The following is a 23312-nucleotide window of genomic DNA, read 5'->3' as shown; positions in this document are numbered from 1 at the left end:
GGTTCTATATCTAATATTCTAAAGTTTGAATATTATCTCAATTAAATTTGTGGCAATATTCAAATTGATGTGAGCGCTATTTAATTTTTTAATGTTAGTTTTATGTTCATTTATTCTAGTTTTAATTTTCCTTTTAGTTTGGCTCACGTAAGAGGAATCACAATCGAGACAGCTTATTTTATATACGATATTACATTGTTCCATTCTTTCTAATCTGTCTTTACCCGATTTAATAATAGAATTTAACATATTGATCAGTTTGTAAGTTATTTTAAAATTATTTTTTTCCACAATTGTTTTAAATTTCTCCGAGATGATATAGTTTTCCAAGTCTTGGATTTCACAAATCTTAACTTATTGTTAATACAGATATCATAATTTAGATATATATCACAGTTAAATTTAGTTTTTCAATTGAAGAGCTATTAACATTATTAATAAATTTCACATTTAATAGAATCTGGAAATTATGTGTTTCAATAAGTTCGACTAACTGTTGTGACAAAAAAACGATAATTGGAGTATTTGACGTGATTTTATGGACTAAAAAAATTTTTTATAACAATAACCTGAGCGACCAGCGTTTCGAAAATATAATTGTAATCGAGCGTGTAAAATGTTTTATCTCATTATTATAACGTGAATAAAATTTATTCGAAATTAGGTATTCTCAACATGTATGAAAGTTATAACACATATTAATTTTGTTACTGAAGATGGCCTGATATAAGGTCGAAAAATCTATTTTATTGTATTGTTGTTTTCTATGATAATCTATTAAAATATAAATATTTCGCTACTAACTTCTTGCGCTCCTGGTATATGTCTTTTTAATCACATTATTTTAAGTTTTAACGTTTTGACTTCTATTGTTCAAATGTTTTATTTATATAATATGTTAATAGTAAAATCAATACTCTTATTCTGTAAATTGTAACATATTTAATAAATACGTGCGAATTATGTTATTTTAACATATATTTTTACATTCATTACATTTTATCATTTCAATAATTTTACATTTCATATTCATTATTTTCATTTAACATAAGAGACATATGTTAAATTTACATATGAATGTGTTTATTATTTTACACAAAAATTTTAACCAGCAGATTTTTTCACGAAAATATACAAATTTTCCAACTGTGTAACATGGCTGTATTTTATGATATTAAACATATGTATAATAATTTCACATTTTGTTTAATATTATAATAAATTTTAAATTTCTATTTGGATGTAATAACATTGATTGAAAAATCAAAATTTACAAACTTTTAATATATAATGGTACATTGCTAACAGCGACTTGATTGGATTAAAGCCTGCAGGACAGTCATTTACAATTGAGAAGAATATATAATGACACGTATGTATCATTTAATCTTTCTAATTGTAAATGACTATCTTGGCTTTAGTCTTATCAAATCGCTGTTAGCAGTGTAATATTATATATTAAAAATTTGTTATAGATTTTGATTTTATTTTTTAACATGACAATGAAAATTTAGTATTACACAATTTTACGTGAAATATGTAAAATTAATATTTAAAAATACATTTTTTTGACAAATTTCCTATGCGAAATTATCTAACAATGTAAAATTAATATGTAGAAATACGAAACAAAACGTATATTTACTGGGTTTAATTATATTTTGTATGTAAAAAATTCCATTGAATATGGACAATACAAAATGTAATTTTTACATACAAAATGGAATCCCATAAATACATATTGCATGTAAAATTAATATAAATTTGTAATTTTTCGTGTGGGCTGGAATATCACATGATTATGCTGGGTCGGAAAAAACCCAGCATAATCATGTAATTTCACACAAATGTTTTTTTCAGTGTAGATATTAGGAATGCGCTGGGAAAAAACATCAAAGTCGCCAACATGTTCATCATCATCAACGTCATCAAAATATAAGCCATAAAGTATATATATATATATATATATATATATATTATCATACATATATACATATATATATATGTGTATATATAATATTGATATACTCGCAAACAAAAAAACATAAAAAGCTGCAATAAATCGCGTTGTGACACGTTTGCAATTTTTGGAAAGAGAGGGGAGGGAGTTATCCCCTCTTCGATTTTAGAAGTATTACTATATGTCACAATTTACGCGGATGCAATCAGTCTTGATACCTGCTTTTACGAACGGTTCAAAAATGTACTTCGCCAAAAAAAGCGCATCATACGAAGCAAAGAAGGACTATAGTAACATGTAAGTTTCAACGCTTTATACATCAAAAATAAAAAACATGTTTTCAAACATTACGTATGTACACAGCATGAAGCATCGCGCGGTGCGTTTACTTAGCAGACGTTACGACTTAATGGCTACAGGCTACAAGTTTTTGGAAATTAGAATCAACGTTGGTCCACCGAATTATATGGAGATCGCCTTGAGAGATCGTCGCGAACAAGAACTGTTGCTGTCTCTCAAAACGTGGAAGGGCCTTTAGCAGCGATGGAATATTTACAAGATGCTTCGAAACAAATACAAAGACAATTTTATACGCTAACCGTCAGAGTTTGCATGTTGAATGATGCTACGCTCGTACGTCTTGATTCTTCATCCGCATGATAATGACTGAAACGACGCTACGACGTATGTTTGAGTTTGACGGATGTATTAATGTAACATTTAAACGATTAGCTAGACTAGTAGATATGGTCGATATCAAGTATATGCGATTCTCCAATATCGCGTTCGAGAACACTATACGCGATAGCGATATATTTAACAAGCATCAGCTCATTGATTGTGAGTTATTAAATTTAGTTTTTAATACGTGTGAAAAACAATAATGTAATAAAATGTGAATAAAGATTTTTCCGTTCACATCGCTATATATGTATCGTCTTTACTTCGCATCCATTATATCCTATGCCTCAACGCGCTCTCACACTTAGTTTATTAAACACCTGCTAGCGCTTTTCTCAACGCGCCTAGAGTTCTACATATAATCTGTCAATACTTATAAAGTGTATAATATGCAACATCCACTTGTAATTAATATCCTAGACAGCTTTGCCACAGCGAAAGATGCTTCTCAGCGTTAATTTTTGTCAAGTCTCGTCTGCGCGAGGTTCATTTTTTTTTATGCGAGTAATTTTTTATAAAACGTGCAAAAGTAGTCTACCATTTAGCTTTAATGGTGAAATATTTTTGCACGTGATTAAGTGAAGTGAGTGATAATTTTGTGATTAAGTGAAGCGAGTGATAATTTGTGATTTTTAGAAAAAGTTTTGTTAATAATTTTTGGGGAACAATTTATTGTATTAGGTGTACAACTTTGCTTCCGCCGTTTTCCTATAGATGGCTTTAGCGGTAAGTGATGGTCGAAATAAATAGATCATAAACGTCATACAATAAACTTGGGCATCTGTCAACATAACCCCATAGAAATATTAGTTGATTTGTGTCTGCATTATAAAGTTATTCTCGATTGAAAATCAATTTTCTCTTTTCATTTGCGAGATGTTTTAATTTTTTGCTTCAATATGAAGAAATCTGCGGCTGAGGCTCATCAAATGCTCTCAAATATTTATAGTGAGGCCGCTGTTAGTGAAAGAACGTGTCGTGAGTGGTTTCAATGCTTCAAGAACGGTGATTTTGACGTCGAAGACGGCATAATGGTGGAAGAGAGAAGGTTTTCGAAGATGCAGAATTGGAGACATTACTTGATCAAGACTCGTGTCAAAATCAAGAAGAATTGGCACGATCATTGGGAGTGACTCAACAAGTCATTTCAAAACGCCTCAAAGTCATGGGAATGATTCAGAAGCAAGGAAATTGGGTGCCGTACGAGTTGAAGCCGAGAGATGTTGAATGGCATTTGTTTGCTTGTGAACAGCTGCTTGAAAGGCAAAGACGGAAGGGATTTCTGCATCGCATTGTGACTGGGGACGAAAAATGGGTTCATTACGATAACCCAAAGCGCAGAAAATCATGGGGAGTTCTCGGCCATGCTTCCACGTCAACGGCCAAACCGAATATTTACGGTTCCAAGGTCATGCTCTGTATTTAGTGGGATCAGCTCGGCGTAGTGTATTATGAGCTGTTAAAACCGACTAAAACAATCACAGGCGATCAGTATCGAACGCAATTGATGCGTTTGAGCCGAGCATTGAAAGACAAACAGCCGCAATACAACGAGAGAAACGATAAAGTGATTTTGCAGCATGACGATCCCATGTTGCGAAAGTGGTCAAGACATACTTGGAAACGTTGAAATGGGAAGTCCTACTCCACCCGCCGTATTCTCTAGACGTTGCTCCCTTTGACTATCACTTGTTTCGATCATGATGGCACAGGGCCTGACTCACTTCCGGTCTTATGAAGAAGTAAAAAATTGGATCGATTGGTGGATCGCCTCAAAAAATGACCAGTTTTTTCGACGCGGGATTCGTACGCTGCCCGAAAGATGGGAGAAAGTAGTGACCAGCGATGGACAATACTTTGAATCATAAATGTATAACCAGTTTTTTACAATAAAGCCTCGAATTTCGAAAAAAAACGGCGGAAGTTGCACGCCTAATATTACCAAGAATGATTAATCCGAGGAAAGTACTAGAAATTCGATATGTGTATCCTGTTGGAGTAGATAATTTTTTCTTTTATGCATGCTAGATTTGTTATTGAATTTGTGTTTCTAACGTTTACTTTTTTTGTTTCAAGTACATTATGGTCGACAATGAGTGTCAGTTACAGTTGCGAGATGAGTTAGGAATACTGATCCTGATTCCTCAGGTAAGTTCATTATAAATTATAACTTATAAAATATTTTTTATAATTACTTTGTACAATTCACTTTTTATAATACATTTTTTTAAAATTCACTTTATAATCCATTTCTCAGGAGACACATCGAAGCAATATCCGTGGTTTTATGAACATACCAGATTGATCAAAAAGTTTCCGGAAGAGACCACCAGGTGATGCTCTGAATCAGCTGATTTGAGTTCTTTTTTTTTGGTTAGGTTGCCACATCTATCATTGACATTTCCATCAAATTTTATCGCCATAGCTTGACATTTGTAAAAATTACGCCGTCTTGAGTATATCTACCTCTGCGCGTGTTTCCGATTTTTTACAGTTTTAAAAATGGAGTTGAATTTGCAACAACGAGTTTGTATTAAATTTTGTGTTAAAAATGAATTCAATGGTGCGAAAACCTTGGAAATGTTGGAAAACTGTTTCGGCAGTGATATTCTAAAGAAAACAACCGTTTACGAGTGGCATGAACGCTTCAGAAGTGGTCGTGAATCCGTCGAGGATAACGAACGCAGTAGCAGGCCGTCGACATCGAAAACCGACGAAAACATCGATAAAGTGAGAGAAATGATGGCCAATAACCGCAAATTAACTATCAGAAAGCTGGCAGAGGACTTAAACATTGCTTATGGATCCGTTCAGGACATTGTAGTTAATGATTTGGGTTTGCGCCGTGTTGCTGCAAAGTTGGTCCCGAAGGAACTGAATTTCATGCAAAAAAGGGACCGCGTTGACATCGCCAAAGACATGATTTCCAAGACTGAATCCGACCCAACATTCATCAAACGCATCATTACTGGAGACGAGACGTGGGTTTATGAGTACGACACGCAATCCAGACATCAGGCGAGTGAATGGAGAGCTCCAAATGAGCCAAGACCAAAAAAACCACGTCGTTTTCAGTCGAAAAAGAAAGCGATGCTCACGGTTTTCATGGATTACAACGGTATTGTACATCACGAATTTTTGTCAGAAGGTCAGACAGTTAATAAGGAGTATTATTTGGGCGTTATGAGACATTTGCGTGAAGCAATTCGCCAAAAAAGAAAGGATTTGTGGGTAAACAACTCGTGGATTTTGCACCATGATAACGCACCGTCGCACAGTGCCATCATTATCCGTGAATTTTTGGTCAAGAACAAAACGAATACCATCCAACAGCCATCGAATTCACCCGATATGGCTCCCTGCGATTTTTTTCTGTTCGATCGAGTCAAAAAACCACTGCGGGGAACGCGTTTTAATAGCCGAAAGGAGGTAATGGAAAAATCGAAGACGGCTCTGATGGCTATACCAATAATAGAGTTCCAGAAATGTTTCGAGAGCTGGATCAAGCGCTGGCATAAGTGCGTTGCAGTCGCTGGAGAGTACTTTGAAGGGGACAATATCACTTTTGATGAATAAACTTGTATTTTGAATTTTCTGAATGAATTCCAGAAACTTTTTGATCAAGCTATTATATGTAATAGCCAGATTATTCGTGGTGATAGGAATGAATGGATCACACATTTGTTATCTGAGTCGTTGTACACAGACGTGTATTCTATAAAATGATCTTTATATTTGATTTTAACATTTCTACTTTTTAAGTTTTAATATATTCAACAAAGCTTCAGTGCAATGCTTCATGTTTCGTGATGATTAACAATGCATCTTTGTCAATTTGCGAGTGCCTTGAGCATTATGGACATGTGAGCTAATTATACCTGTATCATTTCTTGCTGAGGAGAACTCCAAAAAGAGTCGAAACATTCAAAATAAAGAAGACATCAATCCAATATCTGATTATTGATTATTTACTAAATACAATTGCTCCGTTTATTGCTGACTCTCATTAGCCTACTATATTTATTTTTTTGTATTGTTTTATATTATACACTATTATATATGTTTTTTATTTATATTATTTGTCATCTTAGAAAGCTGCGGCAGCGGCAGCGGCGACGGCGGCGATGGTAGCAGGACCCCCAATGATACGTGACGCATGGTGATACATATCATTAATATTTGATGTTTATATAAACAGTCAATGTTTACATAAATATCAATGTCTTTGACCGGGCCGCGCTCGTATTGTCATACCCGCGCCTACGAGTATCCCCCGCGCCCGCGCTATCTCCCCCCCCCCCCGCCTTTGATCCAGAATTCTTATAGTATTGTTACTGTTAGCTAAGTCTCTGGCAATGCGATTGGATGATTTTGCTACTTACATAATGCGTAAAATTTGGCAAAAGGAACAACCGGCCCTAATATATAATAAAAATAATAATTGTAATAATCTCTCCACGTACGTTATCATCTATATTTTCTAAAAAATAACTATAATAGATCAATTATGGAATTATTAATAAAATTTCACAGACTAAAGTGTAAATTATTTTATTCATTTTAATGAAACCTATACATATAAATCATATAACTAGATTGACTGCGTTCAGCCAGAAAACGTAACTTAAGGGGATGCTGGAGTGTCCTGTTTTACCATTAATTATTAAAGACTCTTTTTTCTTAATTGTGTTTATGAATTAAAAAATCCTTCTCCACAATTTAAATATCGACAATAACGCAATTCGCCAGCTGTAATATGAAAAACGAAAGAAAATGTAAGTCTTCAATTTTCTTATCGGCTTCTATAATCAACACATCACAATATATGCTGCATATAAGAGTTTCAGACCTTGCACGTATATAAAAAGTAGCTGGCGAATTGCAGAAAAGAACCTGAAAGAACAATCCTATGGTTTTAGAAACGAGGTAGAGGCTTTAGTATAAGAGAAAAGAGTCTCTGAAAATTTCGTTTGTATATTATGTGAAATTGACGTGAAGCCATGAAACCGAGCAGTATTTTAGTTCCGCGATATTCTGACAGTAGCACTATCATGAAAAGTACGTCGCTGAATCATAGAAATTATCTGAATTACCAATCTACTTAGGCCCATATCAATAAACGTTCTTACGTGTTCTGGTCAAAGTATTTTCTTTTGAGAAGTAAAATAATAATAAAATAAATAGGATATTAGTTATTTCAATTTTGTTGAAATAATTTCTTCATAAACAAGAAATATACCATATTATTTACAAATGAAGATAATTATTTTAATTGCACTGTTCTGTCTTTTACATACATTTTATTTAGTAAATTATTGATGCATATATATAAAATAACATATATATAGGGTATCTCTTAAGACGGGTCTGGATCACATTGGGAGTGGAGAATGGATCAAAGGGAACAAAAAATTCTTATACCGTCCTACGAATTCGCGCGGCGCGGCTTAACCGCATATTGGCTTAGACATTTTCTTTTCTAATTCGAAAATTACAGCGAGTATCTCAAAATGGTATAAGAATTTTCTGTTCCCTTTGATCCATTCTCCGCCCCCAATGTAGCTCCGACCCATCTTAAAAGACACCCTGTATGTGTATGTATGTATATATATATATATATATATATATATATATATACACAATATATATATAGAGGGTGTCCCACGTAACTGTGATCACGATTTTTCCGGCACTTCCGATGATCTAACAAAAATTAGTTTGGATAAAAGTTAATCAGTTCTCAATTGGCTACAAATTGCAACATTAAAAATTTGCAAAATACTTTAGGAGAAAAGTCAAGATCACCCTAATTTTTTTAAATGACACTACATATTTTTTACTTCATAATATTGTAACTGGTGTCAAGACGAGTTCACCTGCTATATTATGACCTTGAAATGACTTTACAGTCAGACGTGAAGAACAAACGTAGCCATTTCACAATTCGTTATATTCCCGAATATACATGTATTATAGTTCACACGTGTATGTAGTATGTACGTAGAAAAAATATCATCATAACTTGTAGTATAGCATAACTCGAACGCTTCAATAATTCTTGTGTTCAGTCTTAGTTTGTTGTTATTTATGTATATGTAATAGCATACATACACACGCGTGCATATTTATGTGTGTGTACATATATACAATATATGTCTAAATTTTCCAAATAACTTTATTTACTGAATTATTTATATATACATATATATCAGGGCTCGGAACGCGATATGTGTTTTTGTTGAGCTTTGATTCTGCTCGGATGTCGAAACGACATCCTCGGCAATCTCGTAGCATACAAATGAAATTTTCGAATATTCATTGCACTTATATTAAAGCTCATAACTCGTTTATGCATAGTAGTTGTTCTTTGAGGTTTTCTGTAAATCGCCAGCTATTTATTTTAAACGTACAAGATCTAAAATTATTGTATACAGCATATTTTTGACTGGACTCGGATGTCAAAGTGTCGTCTTAGTAAAAAGTGCCATTCCTCTTATCGGTCGCGCGCAAACGAAGTATTCAACTACAGAATGGATTGAATCATTATATAAACCAGCAATATATTATCAGCTGGAAACGCCATAATAATACTATATTTTTGTATATATAGAAATATGTATCAAAATCGTTGTTTAGAAAAGGAATCGTGTGTCCTTGCTGCATCGGCGATGATGCCAAACCAGAATCAATAGAAATCACATTCTTGAATTGTAGAACGAATTATCGAAACAGAAGTATGACAGAGTGAAACAAAAAAGAGACAGAGAAAAAACAAAAAAGGATAGAAGCTCCGATTGTAATCGGTGAGGCTCCGCACGCCGAGTTGGGCTCGTCGAACGAAACAGCGAGTCTATCCTTCTCTCTCAGAATCTGTCTCTCTCTCTCTCTCTATCGCTTGTTTCTAGTGACCGAAAATGCTTTCTGGGCAATTTCGACCGCTCAACGTGTATAACTAAGAGGAGAAGGAACATTATAGATAACGTATAAGTTTTAATAAATTATACTAATTCTATATCCCTTCCATTTATAATAGCAAAAATAATTTCAAAATACGATAATTTATGGGATATTGATATTTCTATGATTTTTCGTGAGACTTATATACCACGTTCATAGAAATGATTTGCAAAACCTCGACATGGCCTCGCGCGTAGGATGCGAGATTTGAATGTTAGAAATCCCACGATCGATTCCTTTTTTCTTTTCTCGTAATTTTTTTTTTTAAATAAGTGCCATTGTTAATAAACACATTATAGTATATTTTTATTTAATTATTGAAATTATATGTGTATTTCTAAAAGCTTTAAACCGCCAATTATAGCAAAAATAATTCGACGTAGTAGGCGTCGAATACATAGAAAACCAGTATTTTTATAATATATGTAAATGAAATCTGTTTACCTTTAGAAAAAATCCGAAAAGAAATCATGTTTTTGTTTAATACTATTATGTTTGATGTCGATTAGTACTTTCTGTAAAATGTTTTTTTTATAACTATCATCCGAATGTATGAAAATTCTGATAATGAATCAAATCGCAAAAGTGCGATGATTAATATAATTATAAGGATGATGTCAGTAGTAAAGCAAGGCGGGTTCTAACCCATGAGGCTAGAAGGAAGCGCGGGGCGCGGGGAATACTCATAGGCGCGGGGATACTCGCGGGGAAGGTGAGGGGAAAAGGTCCCGGCGCTATTGATGTTATGTAAACATAGGACCCCAGTCTTTATTTTTTGTCGTCACTCGCCGCTCTCTCTCCAAAAATGCATCGGTAATAAAGGTTTGCATGTTAGAGAAAGATAGAGCGCACGACGGAGCGTATAACTTATTATGAATCAAGAAAGGATGGAAGAATCAATAGAGTACAAGTTTCTTTTTTACGACACAATTTTTTCATACGTTACGTAGTTTTTCTTGACGCGTCGAGGCAAAGGATGGGAAGTAAAAGAAAATACATAATAATGCGAATAAAAATTTTTTATTCACATCTTATTACACTGGTTTTCGTAAGTATTAAAAACTAAAGCTAATAGTTCGCAATTGACGAGCTGATGTCCATTGAAGATGTCGCTATGACGTATAATGTTCTCAGATGCGATGTTGGAGAATCGCGTATACTTGGCGTATCTACGAGTTGAGCTAATCGTTCGAACATTACATCGATACACTCGTTAAAGTCAAACATACGGCGTAACATCGTTTCGGTCATCGTAATGCGTACGGATGAAGAATCGAGACGTACAAGCGTAGCATCATTCAGCATGCAAACACTGACGGTTAGCGGTCCAACGTTTATAAAATTATCCTTGTATTCGTTTCGAAATATCTTGTAAATATTCCCTCGCTACTCGTAGAGGCTCTTCCACGTTTCCACGAGAGACAACGATAGTTCGTGTCCGCGATGATCTCCAAGGGCGACCTCCACGTAACTCGGTGGGCCAACGTTGATTCCAATTTCCAAAACTTTGTAGCCCATATTCGTCAGAGCATAACGTCTGCTCAGTAAACGCACTGCACGATGCTTCGTACTGTGTGTATATACATAATGTTAAAAAATATATAATGTTTCTTTTGTATAGAACGTTGAAATTTACATGTTATATTCCTTCTTCATATCGTACGATGCACTGCTCTCTTTAGAAATATATTTTTTCAGTCGTTCGTACAAGCGGGTATCGCAAGACTGATTACATCCACGTAAATTGTAATACTTTTGGAATCGATGAGAGAAGACAGGTCCTCCCCCTCTTTCCAAGAACTTCGAACATGTCGCGACATGTTTTATCAAGTCTTTCTACGTATTTTCTTTGTCACGAATTTATACATACGTTGTATACGTACGTTCATACATACATTTATATGTACAGACGTTTATATATACGTTTATACATATATATGTTCATTCATCCGTTTATACATACGTACATACATTTATATATACGTTTATACGTATATACGTTCGTACAAACGCTTATACATACATTTTATACGTTTATACAAATGTTTATACATTACAAAGGAAGAAAAAACAAATACATAATAAATACGTTAACGTATTTTTATTTAAAAAATTCTTTTGCAACCACCAATTATATATTTTCAATACATTTTGTAATGCGCAATTCTTAACATGTTGTCCGCATCGTATAATATTAGTAACATCTAGATTAGATAAAGATTCCATGTCTTCGTAAACTGCATCCAAGGATGTACATACGTTCTCGCTCATCATCCAGAAGCAAGTTTCACAGCCACGTTCGTTTCTCGCGTCCCTTGACACGACAGCATCATCTTCAAATACAGCCATCGTAATTAGGCGTTTCGCCTCATTGTACGGGACCATCCCGTCCTCCTATTGCAATCCATGGTGATAAGCAATCAACTAGGAGGCGTAAGACCTGTCGGATCTTGTCAAAAATTTCCATGGCATGAGACTCGTAAAAATGTAAGTGCGTGAGAACAGTCCCCTGTTTCGCCAGTACCATTCACTTCCATACCACTTCCTTCATAAATTTCTTAACGATGAATCCTTGCAGATCCACGAACGTTGGCATGGGCATGTCGAGAAGACTGCGACGTCAATTGCGACATATCGTAGATTTTATATCGCGTCAGAAGTGCATTTAAGTGATTTTGCGCACAACGTTGGTCAATGGATTATATTGAGCTACACGATCGTGTATGATGAGACAATAGACTGTTGTATTTGTGGGCACATTTTTCTTGCAGTTAAATTCTATGCGTACGTCCACAGTGGCACTCTTGACGAATTCGTTTTGTCGCGAGCAATCAATGACCACAAAAGGCCCTTTCTCAACAAATGAGAGCAGCGTTTCGAAGCAATCGATTCCATAATATGCTCTACGAAAATGCGCATATCAAATAGAACGGCGTATCTCTTTTTGCCAAAATCCAGATTTAAATCCAGATTTTAAATCGTCGTATGAATAAAACGCCGAATTTAGATAAAGTTTCACGTTACTTAAATTACAATCGTCAAACACGCTAATATCTCGTGACATGATATTCTTTCGACCGGTCTGCAAAGCAAAGATAACATATCGAGGCTTCTCAAGCTGAGTTGCTGTTTTGACGACTTATAAATGCTTGGTTGTATTCTGTAACAGAGGATACTCGTACAGATCCTACGAGCGAAAACTCATGCTCAGATAATGACCGCTTTCCAATGCTCGCAACATTGATAATTTATTAATCTCGTTTAACGCAACGTGAGGCATCCGCCACTGTACTTCAAATAATTCAACCTCAGACTCCGTCACAGAATTTCCCACCAAGCAATTGTTGTCGTTACGCGCTCATATCAAAATTAATTCGTGGCGAGCGTTGACAATCAGGCGTTTATAATCCTCGCAAAAGCCCAACAGCATGCTGAACGCAAAAATTAAAGTGTCCTTCCTCCGTATCGAATCTAGAGTCCATCCAGAGTTTCCATCCAGCGTTCACTGCAATCAAAGCTTTATCATACGTCATTGACACGTAATTCTTGAGCGTGCTAGTTATGCCCACGTTTCGGTTGCGGTCAATCTCCACACCGTTGAGTTCACATCGAATTTCATCAAACATGAACGCCACGCAATTATTTACAAGCGTCGTTGGCATCTGATCGTTTTTCTTTTTCACCTTCAATTTGTAAAAAATGCGTTATCTCTCTGCGTGCGCTCCGCTCCGTTCAATACGAGCATCTCACGCTCGCTGTCGCTGTCGTACGTGCAATCTGACGGTGATCTCCTCTCCATGAAAATCGAGCAATCGTCCGTTCTGGTCGACGACGCGTATCGTTAGATCCGTTATGTTCCGTGCCGTGATCAGGTAAATGATCTGCGCCGGCCTCTCTGATATCTTATATCCTGGCACGCTCGGCGAAAATTCGTGTATCGTGTGCGCGCTTTTGCCGTTGCTGTACGCGCCCGCAGTCACATTACACTCTACGCGGATAAAGTTTATGTTCATTATGTTGATCGACATGTCCGACTTGTGCCATCTTCGCGGTCGCAGTATATGCTTCGACGAGAATCCCAGCAGCGATCCAATGCTGTTGGGCTTATCAAAGTTTATTCTGTATGCACATCTAATCTCTCATCTTATCGTGTTGTAGTTTGTGCGGAGCGTAATCGGGTATTCTCCACCCTCATCATTACTGTCATCAGTGTCATTGTTGTTGTTGTTGTTGTGTTGTTATTGTCACTACGCTCTACATCAACGATTTCAAGTGCGTCGCGGTGCGAACGTTTCCGTAAAATCGTACGTTTCAAAAATTCATTTATGTCTCGCATTTCGTACGAACCCTCGGGAATTGTAATTTCTGCATCGTTTTTTGCTAAAATAAAATTTATTGTTCGATTCGTTTACATTTGGCATCGTGTGATAAGATTCAAAAATCACCAGACTGAGCTCATAATCGCTGTCACTCAAATCTATGGAGGGAAAGTAGTTCGCCAGGACGGTGCTCTTTCTGCTCAGCTTAAGTGTCAGCGACATGAAAAAGCGTTCGACTAATACTGAGATTTTACAACACCTCGTCGAGCTTTTTAAATTTACGTACGTCTACCGTTTGTAGAAATCGCAAACACGTTTGCCGGCAGAAGTTCTAATCGTACGTCTGATAGGATGTACGATTGTATTCTATCGTCGTAGCACCGTTCCCGAAATATCGCACCAGTTCCTTGGGCGGTCGCATCGTCCAGATTCCGCTTTCGTTTCGGCGCGCCCCGCTCGTCGGTAAAATGTTACGCATGAAAGCACTTCTAAAGTACGGTACGCGCATATGTCTTGCGAACACGTCCAATTGCATGTTGGTAGTTGCACCCGAAGGCATTTTTATCGTCTCTTTGGCATTTTTTTTTCTTCACTGCTATATCCTGTCCGTGTTTATAGGGGCTGAGATACAGTCCGCATCCATATTTGTGCGCAGCGAGATACAGGCCGCGGTCCTATTCCATCGCGCGGTCATGACGTTGCAGCTCCTCGAACTGACGTCACGCGGCTTTGCTATCGTTTACCGCTTTCGCCACGCTGGCCGCTTCGCCAATCAAGGACCCGAGCGCGCCCAACATTGGCGGAAAAGGTAACGCATCACTTCGTTTTGTCGTTGGAAGTATCCGCTTTTTCGTTGTCTTTTTTCTTGTTATCGTCTTCTTCTTCGATTTCATGCGCATGCCGATCTTGGTCTTAGCTTTCATCACTGCCCAAACGGCAGCAACGGCGGCTTTCTCGCTCAGAGCCGAATCTCTCGCGGTGACGCGTTTCCGCACCTTCTCGGCGAGTATCTTATCTGCCGTGTGTCTATCAGTGAGATCGTTGCTCCGAGAATACGCGATGTCGTGTTCTCGGCACGCCGCGTCCAGCGTCATCTCTAGCGTCATTTATGCCTGCGTCATCTCTGGCTAATCGCTTTGTAAGCCGGGCCGCAAAACTGGTAGCCCAGAATATGTAACTCGAAAGGAAGCGCGTTTATCGCTCGATTCAATAGACTGCCGCCCGACATTCCCTGTTCATATTCGCTGACAGTCCTTTATCTTAGGTGCGGGACCGTCGATGTGCGTCCCCTGCCACGGCTGATTGTAGTGTTCGTCGCAACGACGATACGTTCGAACCTTCGAATCCACCTTCACGTGTTCAGGAAACTTGTCCCACACGTAGTCGATATAGTCACCATATACGCGTAAGAGTACGACCTTCGGTATATATTGCAGCTGCTCGGCGTTCAAGTCCTGAAGTCGAAAGGATGACATAGCGCGAGATACATTTTGCTACTGCGCGACTCGTAAATTCGCGCGCCTTTAAATAGTCGTTCGAGAGCGCGTAGCTTTTAGTATGAATATGAAATTCGTGCTGCAACCGCTGTTACCAACTGCGATAATCGATACGCGACACGAACTGCGACGTGAAATCGCGAATGATGGGAGACAGCGTGGAGAAGCGCAAGCAGGCGAAATACTGCCGAGTACTATATGTGCGATTATTTGCGGCCCGTCGAATTGTGGTAAACCAACGTTCTCATAAGCTTACTCGAGAGCCCGAATGGCATACGTTTCGAAAACGTGTACGTCTACTCGAAATCGTTGCAATAGTCAAAGTATCGATATCTCGAAAATTTGTTTACGTCTATCAACAAAATCGGCTATTTTACGTTCTCCAACAACAGCGACGTCGTTCCACCGAGTGAGGCGCGTCCAAATTCTATTTTTATCTTTGATGACGTGGCGACAAGAGGTGAGAGAATACTTTTCGATGGGTCGCCACGCGAACGTCGACTGCTTCTATCTCTGTCAGACGTACGCGAGGATACCTAAACATCTGATGCGATAACGCAAACCTGCTGATCCTGTACAAATAGGACAGTATCAATTTGAAACACGTTTACAACGATCATGTGAATACCGACATGTCATACGACAAATTTTGCACGTTGTGCCGCGACTGTTGGCAGCAAAAATATGAATTTGTAGTGATAGACAAAAAGTGGACTCACAAACGGACGATACAGAAAAGGATTTAACGAGTTCGCGATACCATAACGTGACCAGTCGATACTTGCCGATATTTAGACAGAGACGAACATGGCAGATGTGCGCGAGCGTGAAAAAATCGCGAGGGAGATCGAGAAGACGAGCGAGTCGATTCGCAAAAAACATCGCGCTCTGAAGAGCGGTAGAATCGAGGAGAGCATCGCGTTGGATAGACATTTTAAACCTCTTATCGAACCGCTGCGACTTTTTGTCGACAGCCTCGACGTGCGCGCGACAAAAAGAATCGCGCGACGAAGATGCAGCGTCTGCTTCTAAACGTGAGAGGAAGGAGGAAGAGAAATAAGAGAAGGAGGAGGAGGGAAAAGAAACAAACAAGACGTTTGAGCGTTCCACGACTCTGCATAAATCCAATGATCGTACGATCGTACACAGCTGATAACTTCCACACCGCGTGCCAAAATCGTACCGCCGATAGAATCATTGGAGAACGTTTTCGAAATGACGGAAGACTCGCTAGCGATGAAGGTTCAAAATTAGCTGCAAACGTCGGAAGATCGAGAGGCGTAGTGCAAGCATCTGAAAAAAAAACAAAAAAATTATAACTATTACCATTATTTTATTAGTAAGACGGAAAATTATAATAATTTTTTCATGTATACTTACCGATCGCAGAAAATTTTCCAACACGTCGTTGCGTGGATCTAGCACATTGACATGTTTCTCCTTCTTTTCATTGAGTCGCAGAGGAATGATCTGTTTATTCTCGATGCCGCGTTCAACGAATTTAGAAATGTCTTTTAAAGTCATTGGAAACTCAATGTTTGTGAGATTCAATACTATCGTATAATACGGATACGACGATTCCTGATCCGTATACTTTTCAGCCGAGTACAGCGCGACGACTACCGATCACGCGAAGCACGTATTGTCCGTCGTACGCACACTGATCACCGGTCGTTTCGTCGCTATTTCCCACGGCACTTTGATGTGACACCCCGCGCGCATGGGATTTAATTTGTTCACATTGATAGTCAAATTCATTATACGTGACAATGCCCACCCACTGTCGCGTTCCTGGAACTCTTCGAGCGATGCTAGGATAGGCTCGATGACACGCTGCTCGTATCATTCGCGCAAATCGGTGTATCGTTATATTTCGCTGTTCTTTGTAATTATGTTCTTATTAGCACGTTTATCCTTCGTCGCGAACTCCGTTGAACGCGGAGTTCACTTTTATGCTACCGTATCTTTCTACAGCGTCTCGCACATGCTCGAACACTATTTCTCTCGCGTCTTCCGTCGCGGCTCAATGTGATTAGAGTTTATCACAGCACCTGTCAATATACAGCTTTCAAACGCGGTGTCGATCTCTCGTCAGACGAGAGACCTTTCGTCGCGACTCGCGTACTCGCCACCAACGTGTACGAAACGTCGCTCCAATTGCAATTTTGCACGCGCGATCCTCGCCACGGATTGTCTGTGTCCAACGGCGAGACGCGGATGCTTGGGACGACAAAGTTCTTCGAGCCGCTCGTCGCATTGTTGCAACCACGCAAAATACTCCATCAGAATAGCGACCTGGCTGTACTGCTCCAACAATTCGTGTTCCATTTGCTCGTGATTTTCAATGTCTTTTTTTTACAATCTTTAGATCACGTCACACTCTTTCACGGAGCACTTGGACGTGACTCGTTCACACACGTTGTAGCACCGTGACATATCTAAAATGTCATAACGTTCTAACACCTTTTCATTATATTTGTTTGCGAAAGTGCACTATTCACACTCAAAGCATTGATCGTCGCATCGAAAAACAGTTTTAGTGCAAGATCGCGATTATGAAACTCTATCCATATATTGTCAATAATCAGCAGTTCGACACACTTTTCATTATCCGCGGGAATCTTAATGCATATGCACCAATCTTGGCTCTTATCTGCGATTTTCTTCGCCCAATAATAATCGTTCTTTATTACATTAACATTTCTATTCCATCAATGTCTCTTTTCATACTCATCGTCCTCGTAATATTTGTCTCGTAACCGTAGGTACTTTCTGTCACGCGAGTAAAGGTCAGTCAGAAACAGGCTCTCTAATAACTATTCCATGTTTCTCACCACGTATACTTAATTCTCGATCGCGTAGGAATTGCACACGCGATATTCGCACACCTGTGTTTCTTTTTTGCAGATTACCAAGAACATATAGCACATCATCTACATTACAGTCTTCCCACATATTTTCCAATGTAGTGTTTCGCTCACTGTACTATTCGCAATAGTTTTTTTCAATGTGTGCAGTGTGGGCACTTATTGCACGGAAATATAATATACATTGGCACTCTGCAATTCGTGCAAGATCGATCGCTTAGCGCGTCAATATAACCGATATTGTGTTTCCTTACAAGATACATTCCACAATATCGATATCAGCCAAATGGATCATGCATGCTGCACATACAGTTATACATTACCCGTCGTATAGTAGCACTGGATTATGCAGTGTTTAGTACGGTCGTTCAATGCACAGATTTCTAAAGACGGCACAAATTTTTCTGCGTAATCCGTATCGTGCTCGCTCAAATCGCTAGCATAGTCAGCGTCGTTTGATAATATTTCTTCATCGGAATCTTGGTCCATTATTTCTTCAAAATCCATTCAAAATCCACTTCTTCGAGTACTTCGAACACTTCGTCTCTGATATTCGCGAACTGTTCCGGATCCACGTTTCGAATATACTCGACTACGTTCGCACGATGGTTAGCCATATTTATGCTTATTGTCAATAACTGAAGCGACTGATTCGTTCGTCTTCTAGAACACCAATTGTGGTATCGAGCACTTATGACCTATTATATATTTTATTATGTCCAGTGGATTCCAAGATTTTTCCGTTTCGTGAAAATTTCAGCAAAAAAAAAACAATCGTTAGTAAGCGCGAACATAAAACTCGAGCTTTAATAGTCACCGATCGGCGAGTGTGATAATATTCAAGAAACATGCCATTAGAAAATCTTTCTAACGATATTGGAAACATAAATAAAAATATAGATTCTCAGAATCGCCAGATCCACAGCAATAAAATTTACGACAAAGGTTACAAACCATGTAGAGAAAATCCTATTTATACACGATCGGTTCAGTAAGTACAAAATCTAAATGTGGATCCTGTATAGATAAAGACTCATATTTCCAAACGTGTAAAAGCAAGTTGAAGAGCGTTTTCTCATCAACAACAGGAAGTTGGTAAAATAAATGAGGAATCACAAAGCGTAGCTTTTAATTTTTTAGATTGTTGATCATAAAATTTAAGTAAACATTTTTTAGATGAGAGAACGCATGTTCAAGTAATAAAAGAGAAATCGATGACAAAAAGGGTGTGTTCGACTTGGAGTACTCGCCTTTGTGCGAATACCTGCACATTCTGTCTTCCACATTTACTGCAGAAGAATTATGTTTTTTTGTTTAGCAGTCGAAAAACATCGGCGCTTCTATTAATGCGTAGCGCCATGTCACCGATCTCATAGTATATAAATAGTATATAGCTTTTTTTTATTCAATCGTAAATATTAGTTATGAGCGATAAGACATGGGTCGAGTAAAAGAATATATACGTCGAAAATCGATCGAGCGCAAGGGGTACCGTCCCTTGTCACCAGGTTCGCCAAGTCCACACCATCGAGGGAAAAAGCGAGATATTGGGAATGTCCTGGTGAAAAAGCATCAAAATCGTGTTGCTCATCATCAACGCCATTAATCAAAATATAAAGTCATAAGATATTTAGAGTAACTAGTACTAATGAATTTTATTCTCTGCTGAAAAAAGCGAATAATGGTTAAAAAAATGTGTCGTTCTCTTTTTCCAGAAAACGCTGCTAGCGATGTTCGAGCCACCGATCGCATTCGAACGCTGCAAACTATTAGCTTTAGTTTTCAATAAACTAAAACCAGTGTAATAAGATGTGAATAAAAAATTTTTGTTTGCATTATTACGTATTTTCTTTTACTTCCCTTTGCCTCGACGCCTCAGGATAAATTGTATTGAAAAAACTGTGTCGTAAAAAAAGAAACTTGTACTCTATTGATTCTTCCATCTTTTCTTTACTCATAGCACGTTACACGCTCCGTCGCGCGCTCTATCTATCTCATGCAAACCTTTATTACTGATGCATTTTTGGAGAGAGCGGCGGGTGACGACAAAAAATAAGGACCGGGGTCTTATGTTTACGTAACATTAATAGTGCTGGGACCTTTTCCTCCCCACCTTCTCTGCGTTACGAATATCCCCGCGTCTACGAGTACTCCCGGGCCCCCGCTCCCCTCTAACCCCATGGGTTAGAATCCGCCTTGCTTTACTACTGATGTCAATATAATTTTGTAATTCACAAATCAGAAAGCCTTTATATGTGCAATATTCAAATAATTTTTTATTAATTTATTGAAGTGATTCGGTATTCTTCTTATACTACATGAGCTGAAAAGTCCTGGGATTTTTAATGAAAACAAGCGTTTTTTGGGCAAAGTTATATTTATTCCTCAACATAGTTGCCTTCGAGGGCGATACACTTGGTATAGCGATTTTCCAACATTTCGATGCCCTTTCTGTAGTACGAAACATCCAAGCCTTCGAAATATGCCTCGGTTTCCGCGATGACTTCCTCATTCAATGTGAATCTCTTTCCCTGGAGTCACCGCTTGAGGTTTGGGAACAGATAATAGTCGCTGGGGGCCAAATCTGGAGAATACGGTGGGTGAGCAACCAATTCGAATCGTAATTGGTCCAATTTGACCATGGCTTTCAAGGACGTGTGTGACGGTGCGTTATCTTGATGGTACAGAACTTTTTTCTTCGCCATGGGGCCGTTTTTTCTTTACTTCGTCGTTCAGTTTGTCCAATAACGTTACATAATACTCTCTCGTAATTGTTCTTCCCTTCTGCAGGTAATCGATGAAGATTATGCCATGCGCATCCCAAAAAACGGAGGCCATAACCTTCCCGGCCGAGCGTTGGTCTTTTGGCCGCTTTGGTCGGCTTTTGTGGCTTTTCAGCCACTCTGCAGACTGCCTATTGGACTCAAGCATATGGTAATGGACTTACGTTTCATCCATCGTCGAAAAAGTCCGCTCGATTATGCTGCAACAACGCCAAACCGACCGTTGAATCATCAATGCGCTGCTGTTTTTAGTCGATGGTCAGTAAACGCGGCACCCATCGTGCCGATAACTTTTTCATCTCCAAAACATCGTGCAAAATATATCCCGCCCGTTCTTTTGAGATGGCCACGGCCTCAGTTAACTCGCACAACTTCACTTTATGATCACTCAAAACGATTCGATGCACTTGCTTTGCGATTTCCGCATTCGTAGCCTCTTTTGGCCTTCCAGAGCGAGGTGTGTCTTCGGTGCTTGTACGACTCATTTTAAATTCAGTAAACCACCGATAAACTGTTGTTCTCGAAGGAGCAGATGTGGGATAACATTTCTGCAACCATTTCAATGATTGTTCAGAAGTTTTTCCCATCAAAAAACAATATTTGATCAAGATGCGATATTCCTGTTTTTCCATTTTTTTTACGAAGGCGAAAGTAACGCCTTAAACGACTGTAGCTTATAAACGAATGAATGAAATGTCATACATAAACTAGTGACAGATGAATCTCTCGAAATGAATCATGTTCATTTTTTAGTGGCGCCACCTATTGAAAAATCCCGGGACTTTTCAGACCATAATAGTTGTTGGAGTACATGTTAAATTTTCGGCCGACTTTTGAAGCGTCGCCTTCTTTTCTTCCACCGCCATCGTTCAACGCTCGATGGCTGAGCCGCCGCACCGGATGTGTATCTTAGGAGCATTGCACTATAAGAAACATGCTGCGACCGTACTTTTCAGCAAATTATCAATCCTTTACTTTCCTTAGTCTTCTGTAATATCTTCTTTATTCAACATATTAAATTAAGAAGACATCACGGAGTTATTGGAGTTAAGTCATCATTCTAGTTTAAAATTACTCATTTCGTTCTGTGTCGACTCTTATTAGTCTTAAATTGGTATTATTAATATTCTATAGTAAAAGATATTACATTCTGTGGCACATAAACGTGGTCAGTAATTCTTTGAAAGAAAACCGAATGAATCATAAAAATAATAAAGTAATATTTTAAAAGTACATTACATTCAGTAAAATGTATTTATTTATTATTATGATGTTCAATCACTATTATTAAGAAAATAATAATTATGTAGGAAGGAAAATTTTCATGATAATTTGCTGGAAGGTATGATCGCAGCACGTTTCTTATACTGTGACGCTTCTGAGATACACGTCCGCGCGTGATCCAATGGTTCGGCCGTCGAGCGTTGAGCGATTGTAAGGGAAAAGTAGGCAGCACTTCAGAAATTGGTTCGAAATGTGCAATTAATTCTGAGCACACTGAAGTACACATATAATTTCTATAATTTTATAAAAATATATTTGGAGTAATATGTTTAAGAATAACGTTATTTATTAAAAAAAAAAAAATTACAAAAAAGGAAAAAGCAGGATTGAACGTAGAATTCTGATCTCACAGCTAACGCTCAAGACCACGTTGAGTTTTTGCGAATCACCTCTACGAACGCGGTACATAAAATACACGGAAAATCGTAAACTATCTCGTCAACTATCACGTTTTGAAATCATTTTTGCTGTTATACGTTAATGAGAAAGGTATATGATTAACCCTTTCACTTACAATATCGGGCGAGACTCGTGGTAAAGAAATCGGGCCAAACATAAGCAACACGTTTCAGGCTATTGATTATGGCACGCGCTATCGTAACTTAAATCGTAGGACAAAGAGTTAATATTGTATAATTTAATAAAAGTTATGTATTATCTAGAATGTCTCTTTCCCCCTTATGATACACGCCAAGCGGCCGAGATCACTGAGAAAGTATTTTCGGTCGCTAGAAACAAGCGACAGAGAGAAGGACAGATTCTGACAGACTCGCTGTTTTGCTAGACAAGCCCAGTTCGGTGTGTCCGCGCGGAGGCTCATCGATTATTACAATCGGAGCTTCTATCCGTTTTTGTTTTTTTTCTGTCTCGCTCTATCGAGACAACGGAAAATGAAAGAATTTTAAATCACAAACAAGTTGTAGTAGTTTGTCAGTTCTTCGTTTTTTTCTGACAGACTTCGGTTG

At 38.1% G+C, this 23312-nt stretch overlaps 1 protein-coding gene across 28 annotated transcripts in view; it reads right to left on the bottom strand.

Annotated features, from left to right (window-relative positions):
* pHCl-1 (pH-sensitive chloride channel 1) overlaps nt 1–23312 on the bottom strand; it is a 673866-nt gene that overhangs the window by 106653 nt on the left and 543901 nt on the right. The gene's annotated exons all lie outside the window — the stretch shown is intronic.

The sequence above is a fragment of the Acromyrmex echinatior genome, chromosome 1 (assembly GCF_024713525.1).
Source record: "Acromyrmex echinatior isolate Ae372 chromosome 1, ASM2471352v2, whole genome shotgun sequence".
Lineage (NCBI taxonomy): Eukaryota > Metazoa > Arthropoda > Insecta > Hymenoptera > Formicidae > Acromyrmex > Acromyrmex echinatior.
The sequence above is the reverse complement of the archived record's forward strand: the minus strand, read 5'-3'. Positions and strand labels throughout refer to the sequence as shown.